General features: G+C 52.4%; 1 long non-coding RNA gene across 1 annotated transcript; it reads right to left on the bottom strand.

Moving 5' to 3' along the window:
* Positions 1 to 2,901: 2,901 nt before the first annotated feature.
* Positions 2,902 to 6,719, bottom strand: LOC308426995. Its single transcript, XR_013975232.1, has 4 exons — positions 6,587 to 6,719; positions 5,105 to 5,250; positions 3,215 to 3,328; positions 2,902 to 3,096 (listed from the first exon to the last, which is right to left on the bottom strand). It is a non-coding gene; the product is annotated as an uncharacterized lncRNA (long non-coding RNA).
* Positions 6,720 to 11,440: the final 4,721 nt, after the last annotated feature.

Genomic DNA, 11,440 nt, shown 5'->3' with positions numbered 1-11,440 from the left:
GTGTGTGTGTGTGTGTGTGTGTGTGGCTGTGGGTGTTATGAGCACCACCTAAATTCTGGTCCCTCTGGAGGTCAGAAGAGGGGACTGGGTGCCCCCTCCTCAAGCTGGAGTTCCGGGAGACTGTGAACTACCCAACCTGGGTGCTGGGAACTGAACTCGGGTTATGGAAGAGAAGTGCATGCTTTAAAGGCTTAGCTGGGTCCTCAGCCACACAGGTACAGACTTTGGAAATACGTCAGGGAAGCTGGGCGTGTTGGCGCACACCTTCTTCTACCCCATGATTCAGGAGGCAGAGGCGGGCAGATCTCTGTGAGTTCAAGGCTGCATAGTGAAACGGGGCAGGATGGGGGGCCGCGGCGGGGAGGATATGTGTTATATAGCCCACTGCCAAGGCAGCACCCTCCTGGACACCCCTTTCTCAATTTACCCATCAACTAGCCCCCTTTCCTTCTGACCCAAGCCTGCAGACCAAAGGGCACCACAACCAGCTGTGAAGAGCTAGAATGGTAGACTGGGGAGAGGGGAGGCTCCACCTCCCAGGGGAGAGCCCTTGAGCCATGCAGCCGGCCTCATGAGGCAGCCTCTGTCCCTGTCTTCCAGCGCAGACATGCGATGCCCCCCTTCCCCAGGGAGGTGGCCTGGCCACTGTCCCTGTTGTCTGTCCTTTTCCCAGAAGTGGGAGGCCGGCTCCCTTTATCTCCAGGCCAAAGTCCCCCCTCCCCCGAGGGAAGAAATGGAATGTCACCTGTCATCATGGGGCTAGTGAGTCACCTCCTCCTGGCCAGTCTGCCTGGCTGCAGCCTCCTGCTTCTCAGCTGGGGGTGGGGGTGGGGGTGAGGCTGGGGGCTACAAGTCTGCCAGACCGCTAGGTCGTGCCTCTCAGTTCCTAGGGGAGAGTCTTGCCCTGAAGATGCCCAGTGACACCTAGCAGACCCAGGCTGCAGGGTGAAGGAGTCTGGCTGTCATGTCCTTACCTAGTGACTTAAGAAGGCTGCTCCTTTAGCCCCAGTGACACACTTGCCACATTCTGCTCATGCTAACCAAGTTCAGGGCACTGGGTGTGCCAAGAGGGACACAGGGAGCCATCTTGCTCCAGAACAACAGCAGGACCAGGTTGAAAATCAGCCTGGTACTGAGACCACCTGCCCACGTTCTCTGCGTATTAGCTTGGGATTGACAAGCAATACAGCTTGCTGTACGGGCCCTGGAGACATTCCCTAAAAATGCCCCAGACTGGCAGTCATGGAGAAGGATGGTGTTTGCTCAGAGAAGGTTCAGCACGGAGAGATGGCATGTGCAAAGGTCCTGAGGCTGCCAGGAGACTGCTTGAAGCTGACTCAGGAGCAGTGCAGTATAGTGCAGCAAATTCTCCCTAGCTGGGACTGTTGCCTCTCTCTTTGTCTACAGGTGAGAAAGTAAACACCCAGAGTGGTTAAGTGACTGGCCCAAGGTCACCCAGCTTGTGCGCAGCACTACCAATTCCACCCTTGACCTGACTCCAGTTCTTGGCCTTGGCTTGGTGGCGCTGGATCCTGTAGTCACTAGGCCAGGTGGTGGGGATGGAGAGGGGGTGACTCCAGAGTGGGCAGTGGGAGAGACCATGGCACTCTGCCACTGTGCATGACCAGTGGGAAAACCTGGGCTTTTGTTTCTCCTGGTGATGCAACTTATCCACCACCACACTTGTGTCTCAGTTTCCCCACTTGTGGAAGGAGATGTTACAGGGTGATGAGGAGCCTAAAGTGGCTAGTCTGTGAGAAGTCCTAGGAACTCAGTAAGTGCCTACGATGTGCAGGCTGAAGCTCTTGTTTGAGTGCTCCAGGTTGAGGGCCTGCCTGTGTATGTGTTGTCATTGGGGACCTGATGTCTCTTGGCTCCCATGTGTCTCTGACTCATCTGCCCAGAGTGGACAGTTCCTCAGCCCATATAGAGATAATGGTGCCTGACCTAAAGTCCTAAATAACACCAATGGTGGCCATTGTGGGTCCCCATTTGGGACCACCAGGGGTCCAGGGAATAACTGTACCCCAGGGCTCAGAAGCCAAAGAGATGAGGACGGGAGTGTAACTTCCTTACCAGTGTGCCATATGACCCCAACAAGGGACAAAGGGACTAAGTATGTGACAACGATTCTCACAGGCCTATGAAGTTGACAGTGGGACACCAGATGACTATCTTGGGCTTTCGTAGTCAGCTGGGGTTGGTAACTCAGGGAAGAAGAGCTGTTTGGGGTGCGGGCCTCCATATCAGGAAACCTCTCTGCTCAGTTCTGTTAGAATCCATTAGAACAAACCCACATGGTGTGTCTCGTTCATTAAGCTCAGCTTTAGTTTTTGTTCTGTTTTCTAAGACAGTCTCACACTGTAGCCCAGAATAGCCCGGAACTCTCCGAGATCCTCCTGACTTGAAACTACAGGCACGAGCCATCACACCCTGCTTTTCTACTGTTTGAAAAAGCAAAAAGTTTGGGGCTGGAGAGCTCAGTGGTTAAGAGCACATGTTGCTCTTGCAGAAGGCCTGGGTTCTGGTCCCGGTATCCACATGATAACTGACAACCACCTGTAACTCCAGTTCCTGGGGACCCATTTCCTCTTCTGACCTCAACGGGCACTGTGTTTATGGTACGCAGACAGGCACTCGGGCACAGAAAAGTAAATAAAAATCTAAAAAATTTTCTTTTTCTTTTCTTTTCTTTTCTTTTCTTTTCTTTTTTTTTTTTGGAAACGGTTTTTCTGTGTAGCCCTGACTGTCCTGGAACTTGATTTGTAGACCAGGCTGGCCTCAGACTCACAGAGATTCACCTGCCTCTGCCTCCTGGGTTAAAAGCATGTGCTACCACCACCTGGTAGTTAGAAAGCAAGTTTTTATTGGTGTCACACATGCCCCCTTTCCACCTGTCTCAGCACCTGAGACCCAGAGTCAAGTCCTTGGAACCTAAAGTCCAAGAACACTTCCGACGGCCCCTGGCCCAGGCGGAGCTGGCTCTTCTCTTCCTTACCGCTGTCCCAAGTCCCGTCAGGACTGTCTTCTGTCTGGTGTGGCTGGTACAGTGGCAGCACTGTGTCCTGAGCCCAGCACGTGTGGAAACATGGAGGACTATGGATATTGAGGTTCACAGAGACAAATGAATCCCCACGCAAACACCAGAAGACAAGCACAGAGAGCGATCAGGACATGACTTTGGGGCCATAGGGACTCTGACCCAATCTGTTACCTGTTCCATGGGACCATGGCTGTTCTGAGGATAGGTGATAGTTCCCGGCATGCTCAGAATACCACAGGTCCAGGCAGCCCCGTGTTCTTGGTTGTCAGAAATGCTTTGGTCCCCCTGATGGTCAAAAAGGAAAGTGCTCCCATGAACCCCTCTGCGAGCCTTCTCTCCAGGACTGGGTCACAGCACCCCGTGGTAGGGACAGATTGCTTCCTTCCTTTCTGTGAGGTGCCAGGCAGGCCCTAAACTGGTTGATGTCAGCAAGGCTGCCGCCCACGATGAGAGGAAGTGGGTAGGTGCCCAGGACAGCGCCAGCAGACATGCCCTGGGGCGGCCCAGTCAAGGATGACGTGAGTATCGTGCACTGCTGTGGTGAGCTGAGCGGAGTGCAGAGGTCAGGTCACCGATGTGCCGGGGTCAGGGTGGGCGCCAGTGAGATGCCCTGTCTTTGGTCCTCATGGTCACTCATGGTGTGTGTGTGTGTGTGTGTGTGTGTGTGGTGTGTGTGTGTGTGTGTGTGTGTGTGTATGTGTGTGTTGTGTGTGTGTGGTGTGTGTGTGTGTGGTGTGTGTGTGTGTGTGTGTGTGTATGTGTGGTGTGTGTGTGTGTGTGTTGTGTGTGTGTGGTGTGTGTGTGTGTGTGTGTGTTGTGTGTGTGCAGTGCCCTGCAGAAGACAGGCAGACATCTCAGGAGGTGTGGCTGGGGAGGGCAGGGGATGTGGTATCATGTGTGTGTGTGTGTGTGTTTGTGTGTATGTCTGTGTGCATTCGAGCACGTTTGCGCACGCTCGTGTATACTCTGGCAAAGGCACAGTAGGATCAAGTGTGCCTACATGTTTGGGCATGAGGTCTTATTTGCTGGGGCGTGTTTGTGAGAAACTGGGTGTGTTGGTTTAATTGTGTGTGAATGTGAGTTCAGGTCTGGAGCTCTGGGTGGGAATGGGAGTGTGTGGGGGCAGCATGTGTTTCCCTGCCTGGGGGTCTGCGTGTGCAGTTGCTCCTGCACAGCTGCGATCTGGATAGGCAGCCAGGTGATCACACCAAACAGCACCCCATCCAGAAAGTCTGGGGTCGTGGAAGGGGCCAACACCTATGGGACCTCAGGTGACAAATGCTGACCCTGGGCTGCCCTAACAGCCTGGCGGCGACACTGCTACCACCTTACCAGCAGCTTCCGAGAGGACTTATTCTGGTGTGGTTGGTGGCTGACTTTTGATTCAGTCAGTGACAACAACATTCATCCATGCCTTCATTCATTCACACCCTCATTCATTTGTTCACTCATTCATTCATTCATTTACACACTTTCATTTGTTCACCTATTCATTCACTCATTCATTTACACTTTCATCTGTTCACTCATTCATTCATGCACTCATTCATTTGTTCACTCATTCATTCATTTAACACACTCATTCATTCACATACTCATTCATTCACACACTCATTCATTCATTCATACACTCATCTGTTCACTTGTTCATTCATTCACTTACACACTTTCATTTGTTCACTCATTCAATCATGCACTCTTTCATTTGTTCATTCATTCACACTCATTCATTCACACATTCATTTGTTCATTCACTCATTCATTCACATTCATCCATCCACACACTCATTCATTTGTTCACTTGTTCATCCATTCATTCACACACTTTCATTCATTCACTCATTCATTCACACTCATCCATTTGTCCCCTCATTCATGCATTCACCAACACATTCAGTGACTCATTCACACAATCATGTATTCACATTCATCCACACACTCACTCAGTAGCTAGCTAATTAGCTCATCCACACCTTCATTTGGTCATTCTTTTCTGCGTGCATCCACTAACATATTCTTCCTCTTATTCATTCGCCCACTCGCCCGTTCACCGCTACTTACAAAGATGCTCTGATGCTCTCAAGGGTTCTTGGTGCCAGGGCTGCAGCCCAGAGTGAGATGAACGGAAGTCCCTCTGACAGAACACTTACGTGCCTCAGGGCCCATGTGGGACCCCAGCATGGCACAGGGCAGTCTGGTGGTAAATGCTGGGGAGAAAGGCAAAGGTAAGAGAGCAGCAGTGGGTGTCTGTTCTCAGGAGGATTGGCCATGACTGTAATGTGACACCAACATTTAAGCAAAGGCTGAAGGTGTTAGAGAGCCAAGTGTATCCTAAGGAGAGTATCCTAACCAAGACCATAGTAAGTGCAAAGGTCCTGTGGTGAGCTGGGCTTGTGGTTCAGGAAGAAACCAGTCCGGTGTTGAAGAGGGAGCAAATGTGGCTGGAAAGACTGGACACATGATACTGAGGATTTGAAGACCCACAGTAACTGAGGTGCAGGAGGGTGAGGCTGGGGGGGGGGGAGTCAGAGGGTTCACTTGGTAGGCAAAACAGCTGCGGCCCAGCCACCCGCCAAGAGTCTGGCTTCTTGGCAACGCTCAACAGAGTCCCAGCAGAGCCGGGATGGCTGTGGGAGCTTCCCTGCCTTTGGGGTCCCTCTGGGTCCCCCTGTCCTGCAGAGGTAGTGGGAGGTGGGTGCCGCTCCAGTGAAGAGATCTTTGCAGTCCAAGCCCCATAGGCCGCGTGTGCGGCCCTCGAGGACAATGCAGCTTCTCCCTCCTCTCTTTTACGAGCTGTGAAGGAGGCTGCCCGCTTGCACAATCGCCCCTTAATTGCCGTTTCCTCTCAGTTATGTCATGGATCGGCCACTCACGTTATTAAACTTCCCGGCCTTATCGTCTGGAGCAATGCCAGCTGCCGGCCTGACCTAGTTTCTCACCCGGTTTCAAAGCCCTCCCTTGGCCTTAGGACTCTTCCTAAGGAGAGGGCTCTGCCCAGCTCCAGTGCTAAAAATAAATTAGGCCAAGGAGGGGGGCCTTCAAGGGCCCCACGGAAGTCCTGAGACCGAAGCCAGTGGCCCTGGGGTGATGACTGGGCCCTCCCTGCCTAGAGGCTCCCTCTGGAAGCCTGTTCTGTCCTGGGGACCCAGGGTTCCCACACAGACAGGTTGTGGCATAGGGAAAACCCAGCTCCCTCATTTTTTGTTTGTGGGTACAGAGACAGACTTTGAAGGAGAACCCAGGTATGAAGTGAAGTCTGTCTTTGCCTCTGGCCACTTGTCCATCCATGCATCCATCCATCCATCCACTCACCCCACTGCCTCTGCCCAGTGCTGGGTGTCCCAGGCAGACATCTGGTGGCAAGAGGACTTTGAAATGACAGCAGTAAAACTAGCCCTGTGGCCGGGAAGCCAAGCTAAGAGTCAGCACACCTGAGTCCCACACAGCGAGAGAAACCAGAATCAGCGTGCAAGCCGGGAGGCTGCCAGTGGGCAGAAAGAGGGCAGAGGCTGGCTCTCTGACTCCTCCGTGACAAGCTGCTACCTGGCCTTGCTCTTTGCTCTGGCGCTTCTGTTGCTGAGCCTCGTCTTGAGCCTCTTGGAAAGCAAGTGAATCAGAGAAGTGAACACACACTAAGGTCCTGAGAAGTAGTGTGGGGCAGGGTGGGCCAGCTCCCAGCCCTGCTCTCTCTTTGTTCTTCATGTGAGAAGTGGGGGGTTGCGGGGATGACTCCACCTTGGCCAGACAGAGATGCTGGCCCTGTGCCCCAGGGCACATGGTTGCTGCCAGGGGCTGGGCCTCAGCCCACAGTTTTCCAGAAGTGACGCCCTCCTGACCAAACAGGCCTGGGCAGTGGAGGCGGAAGTTTTCATTCGGCTTGTGCTGTGCGTGAGGCTGTTTATCTAACTTGGCTGGAGGCTGAGTACTGGTCCTGCAAACACTCTCCTGGTTATGACACAAACAGAGCGTGTTCACAGAAGAAATATTCGAAAAATGCAAATTGGCAAAAAGGCAAAAAGAAAAAAGATTTTAAGTTATGGCCAAAAAAAAAGAAGAAAAAAGAAAGAAAGAAAAAGAAAGAAAAGAGAAGGTGTGCAGGGGGTAGGGGTGGGGCAGGGAGAAGAGAGGGAGAAGGGCCAGGCATCTAATGAATAAGGGTTGTCACCTGAAGTGTGCCACACAGCAACACATCAGTCATAGGCTGAGACCCCTAAGCAGGCCTCTCCCCCTGGTTCAGCTCAGTGGTGTTCCCATGGTTTGTAGTCATGGAGGCTGAGGCCAGTCTCTGAACCAATCTGACATTGCCAAGATGAAGTACTGGCTGAGAGAGCACGACACACAACAGTGATCAGAGATGCGCTGTGTGTGTGTGTGTGTGTGTGTGTGTGTGTGCACGCGCGCGCGCGCACCAGGGAGTTTCTGAGTGTCGTGCTTTAAATGAGAATGGCTCACGTGTTTAAGTACTTGGACCCCAGTTGGTGGAACTGTTTGGGAAGAATTAAGAGTTGTGGTCTTGTTGAGGAGGTGTGGCCTTTCTGGAGGAGGTGTGGCCTTGCTGGAGGAGGTGTGGCCTTGCTGGAGGAGGTGTGGCCTTGCTGTAGGAGGTGTGGCCTTTCTGGAGGAGGTGTGGCCTTGCTGGAGGAGGTGTGGCCTTGCTGGAGGAAGTGTGTCACTGTTCATTGTACGCTCTCTGCCTCCTACTTGTGGATCCAGATGTGAGCTCTCAGCTGTTCTTGCCTCTGTGCCTTTCCTCTACTACATGAACTTTAACCCTCTGAAATTATAAGTCCCAAATGACTATCCCTTCTGTAAGTTGCTTTGCTTTGGTCATGGCATCTCTTCACAGCATCCAAAAAGTAACAGAAGTTGGTATCATGTTTCAGTGACAGGCCTGATGGTGTTCAGGGGAGAGATGTGGAAGACTTTGGGACTTTGAACTCGGAAATTGGTTGGACTTTGTAAGCAGAGCTTCATGGGCCACACCAGTGAGAACTTGGAAGCCAATAGAGCTGAGAACAGTGTGGACCATGGAGACCGTTCGTGTGATATTTATGTCACTGCTTTCTGGCCCTAAGAATCTGCCTGAGGTAAAAGCAACATACTAGGTCGTAAGCTGCCTCATCTATGATGCTGTAGCAATTGTCTTAGGTGCTTCATTGCTGTGAACAGACACCATGACTATGGCAACTCTTGTAAAGGGACAACATTTAATTGGGGCTGCCTTACAATTTCAGAGTTTCAGTCCATTATCATCATGGGGGGAGCACAGTAACATCCAGGCAGATACGGTGCTGGAGAAGGAGCTGAGAGTTCCACAGGCAGCAGCAGGAGACTGTGTGTCACACTGGGCATAGCTTGATCATATACGAGACCTCAAAGCCCACCCCCACAATGACACACTTCCTCCAACAAGGCTACACCTCCAAATAGTGCCACTCTGTATGGGCCAAGCCTGAAAATACATGAGTCTATAGGCGCCGTTTCTCTTCAAACCACCATAGATATAGAAAAGTAACTGAGACACCTGTGCTCGTGGCACACATGTGTGGAGAAATCTGCCTGTGGGATGACATTGATGACGCCTGTGGGAAGGCCCTGACCTTGCAGCACGCTGTGGGCTGGCAGGATGAACAGAGGTGGCTACTGAACCTTCTCAGTGTCCCCAACACTCTGAGGACACCAGCTGCAGCTCTCTCCTTTCTGGGCCCATCACTCTCTACACATGCTGCCTGGACGGCTGGCATTGCTCTCCTTGAACTCAGTGACTCCCAAACAAATTAGAGGCACCTGCAGGGATGCCAACAGGAGAGGACCCACCTCACGATCACCTCTGTCTTTTGACCTACAGCTCCCGAATGCCAAGCAATGTGTCAGTCAGGATGGGCTTGGCCTACCTTAATGGGAAAGTTTTGAAAAGCTCCGATTTTTGAATAATATTATCCCCTTACAAATGAGGAGACAGGAGCCTAGAACAGGGAACCAAGAAGTTGGTCCTAGAGTCAAGCAGTCCTGGGTCCCAATTCTTCCTCCCTGAACCTTCCAGAAAGAAAAACATACTTAAGAACTCTGTGAGTCAGGAACCCCTCAGAGAGAACAAAAGTAGAGCCGGCCCGACCCCTTAGGCATGCCCCCAGTCCACACTGAAGCAGCAATGGCTCTCTCAAGACACCTCCCCATGGCCCCTCAAGCCCAGGCCTGGCTGTGATTCAGTTGTTGGCAACTGTCAAGTCCTGGAGAGAAAAGCATGACTCAGATGGCTTTGTCATGGAAGAACGGCATCTCTCCAGAACCCTCAGGTGTCAACTGTGAGGGGACAGAGACCCTGGCTGCCAATGCAGGGTCTACTGTCCCCAGCTGCAGGGACAGGTATGTGGGGCTGCCAGGTAATCACCTGAATGCAGCTTTGGCTTGGCCACTCAGCTTGCTGTGTGACTTCCGTCAGCGTGGAGGGTCCAGGTTGCACAGGAGACATTCCCTAGCCTGCTACCACCAGGAATGCAGGGAGGAGGAAGGTGAGGGGCAGCCATGTACCCACCAACCTTATCTCCTCACCAGGAAGCCTTCTCAGCCCCACTTGGATTGTGGCCACTCCCAGCTGTGTGCACCCGTGCAACCACCCTGAAATCCAAGAGGAATCAAGGAAGATGTGCTGGTGGGCTTGGGCTTGCCACACAGGCGGGGCTAGGGCTTCTGGGACAGTAACTCAGTGTAGGCATTGCCCATTGATTTATCTTTCTTTTCTGTCTCACCCTTTTCTCTTGTAGACTTCTGTCCTCATCTGTCCCATCCTTGAAGCAGCAGCCAATGTCCTACGAACAGAAGAGGATCCCCACTTCTAGGCACAGTACCGAACTGGGTCATCGAAGGCAGGTCATTCCATATAACAGAGCTTCGCTCACCCAGCCGCTTGCTGTCAGCCTATTAGCAGTCTTTCCGCGTGTGACTGTCATTTCTGGCTGGAGGATTCTGCCCTGAGGCCCCTGAGCCTTCAGCTCTCCTGCAGATGAAGTCACCTCAGGTTGGCAGCCAGCACAGGCCTGAGGGGCTCCTCTCCTCTATCTATTCGAGGCCAACATCTACCTAGGTATAGTGGGCTTGGCTTTGCTCCCTGGGCCTCTCATCCTTCTCCTAGGACGTGTGTGCCACAGGCCTATCTGTATCACACCGACTTTCGGTCATGGTGAGTCACTTAGACTGTTTCTGTCATGGCTTCTGTTCCTGGCTTTCCTCTACAAACCAACACTGGGGTCACTGGAGTCCTGCCCCCCCCACTAATCTTCCCATTGGTTTCAGGCTACCTCAGCCACTCCTCAGTGTTCAGAGGCCACTTAGCCCTGCCAGCCCTCAGACCTGCGTGCCCCACCCTAGGCAGTTAGCTGAGGTCAGCTGCCAATCAATAGTATCTGGGATCCATCTGGACACCCTTCAGAACCCCAATTATTTCTCCCACTCGGACCCTCAAACCCTCAACCTAGGTCTGCCTCCTGTGTTTCACTGACAAGCATACTCACCTACAGGGTTGCCTAGTCCAGACATAAGGTGCCACCAAGCACCCTGGGTCCTGGTCTCTAAGATCTATCCACCCCCATGGTACTGTGATCATTGGTAAAGACCTTTCCCATAAGCTGGCCCCAAGGTCCAAGCATTACCATTTCCAGAGATATCCCAGGGGGACACTACATCAAGACTCCTCACCTTGCCACAGAGTGTGGCATTTCACAGAAACTACGGTGAGCGCCACCAAGCTGATCAATGTCCCCAGTCTGAAATAGTTCATGATTCTCACTGCCCGGAAGTCTGGTGGTGAACCCTGAGCTCTGGCAGACAGGCTGGTGGAGCTTCTATTCATCACCACATAGCAAGACACGACTGTGTTCACACCATGTACCAGGCAGCACCCAGGTACAGAGAGGTCCAAATCCCTGGGAACTCAAAGACAGATACTGGAAGCATCAGAGAAGCGAAGTGAGCTAATGGCCTCCAGCAATGGGCTACGGTGTCATTTGAAAATCAGGGTTGGTCTCAGGTTAGCAGGGATTAGGGGATGGAGATGGGGTCATGGTTCAGAGGAAGACACATTCACTGAGCAAGCCTGAGGAGCCAAGTTCGAATCCTAAGAACATACATAGAGCCGAGCACAGTGATGTGAGCCTATAACCCCATTATTCCTACAGCAAGATGAGAAGAGACAGGAGACCCTCTGGAAATTCCCGGGCCAGTTTTCCTGGAGAACACAGCTGAGAACAGCACAAGGCCCTGTCTCAGATAAGGCAGGGGTGAGGACAGACGCCTGGTGCTGCTCTCTGATCACGCACATGCCATGGTACATGCATAGCCACACCAACACACACATGAACAAGCACATCTCTCTCATACACACACACACACAGAGAGAGA

The sequence above is a fragment of the Micromys minutus genome, assembly GCF_963924665.1.
Source record: "Micromys minutus genome assembly, chromosome: 11".
In the NCBI taxonomy this organism is placed as follows: Eukaryota; Metazoa; Chordata; class Mammalia; order Rodentia; family Muridae; genus Micromys; species Micromys minutus.
The sequence above is the reverse complement of the archived record's forward strand: the minus strand, read 5'-3'. Positions and strand labels throughout refer to the sequence as shown.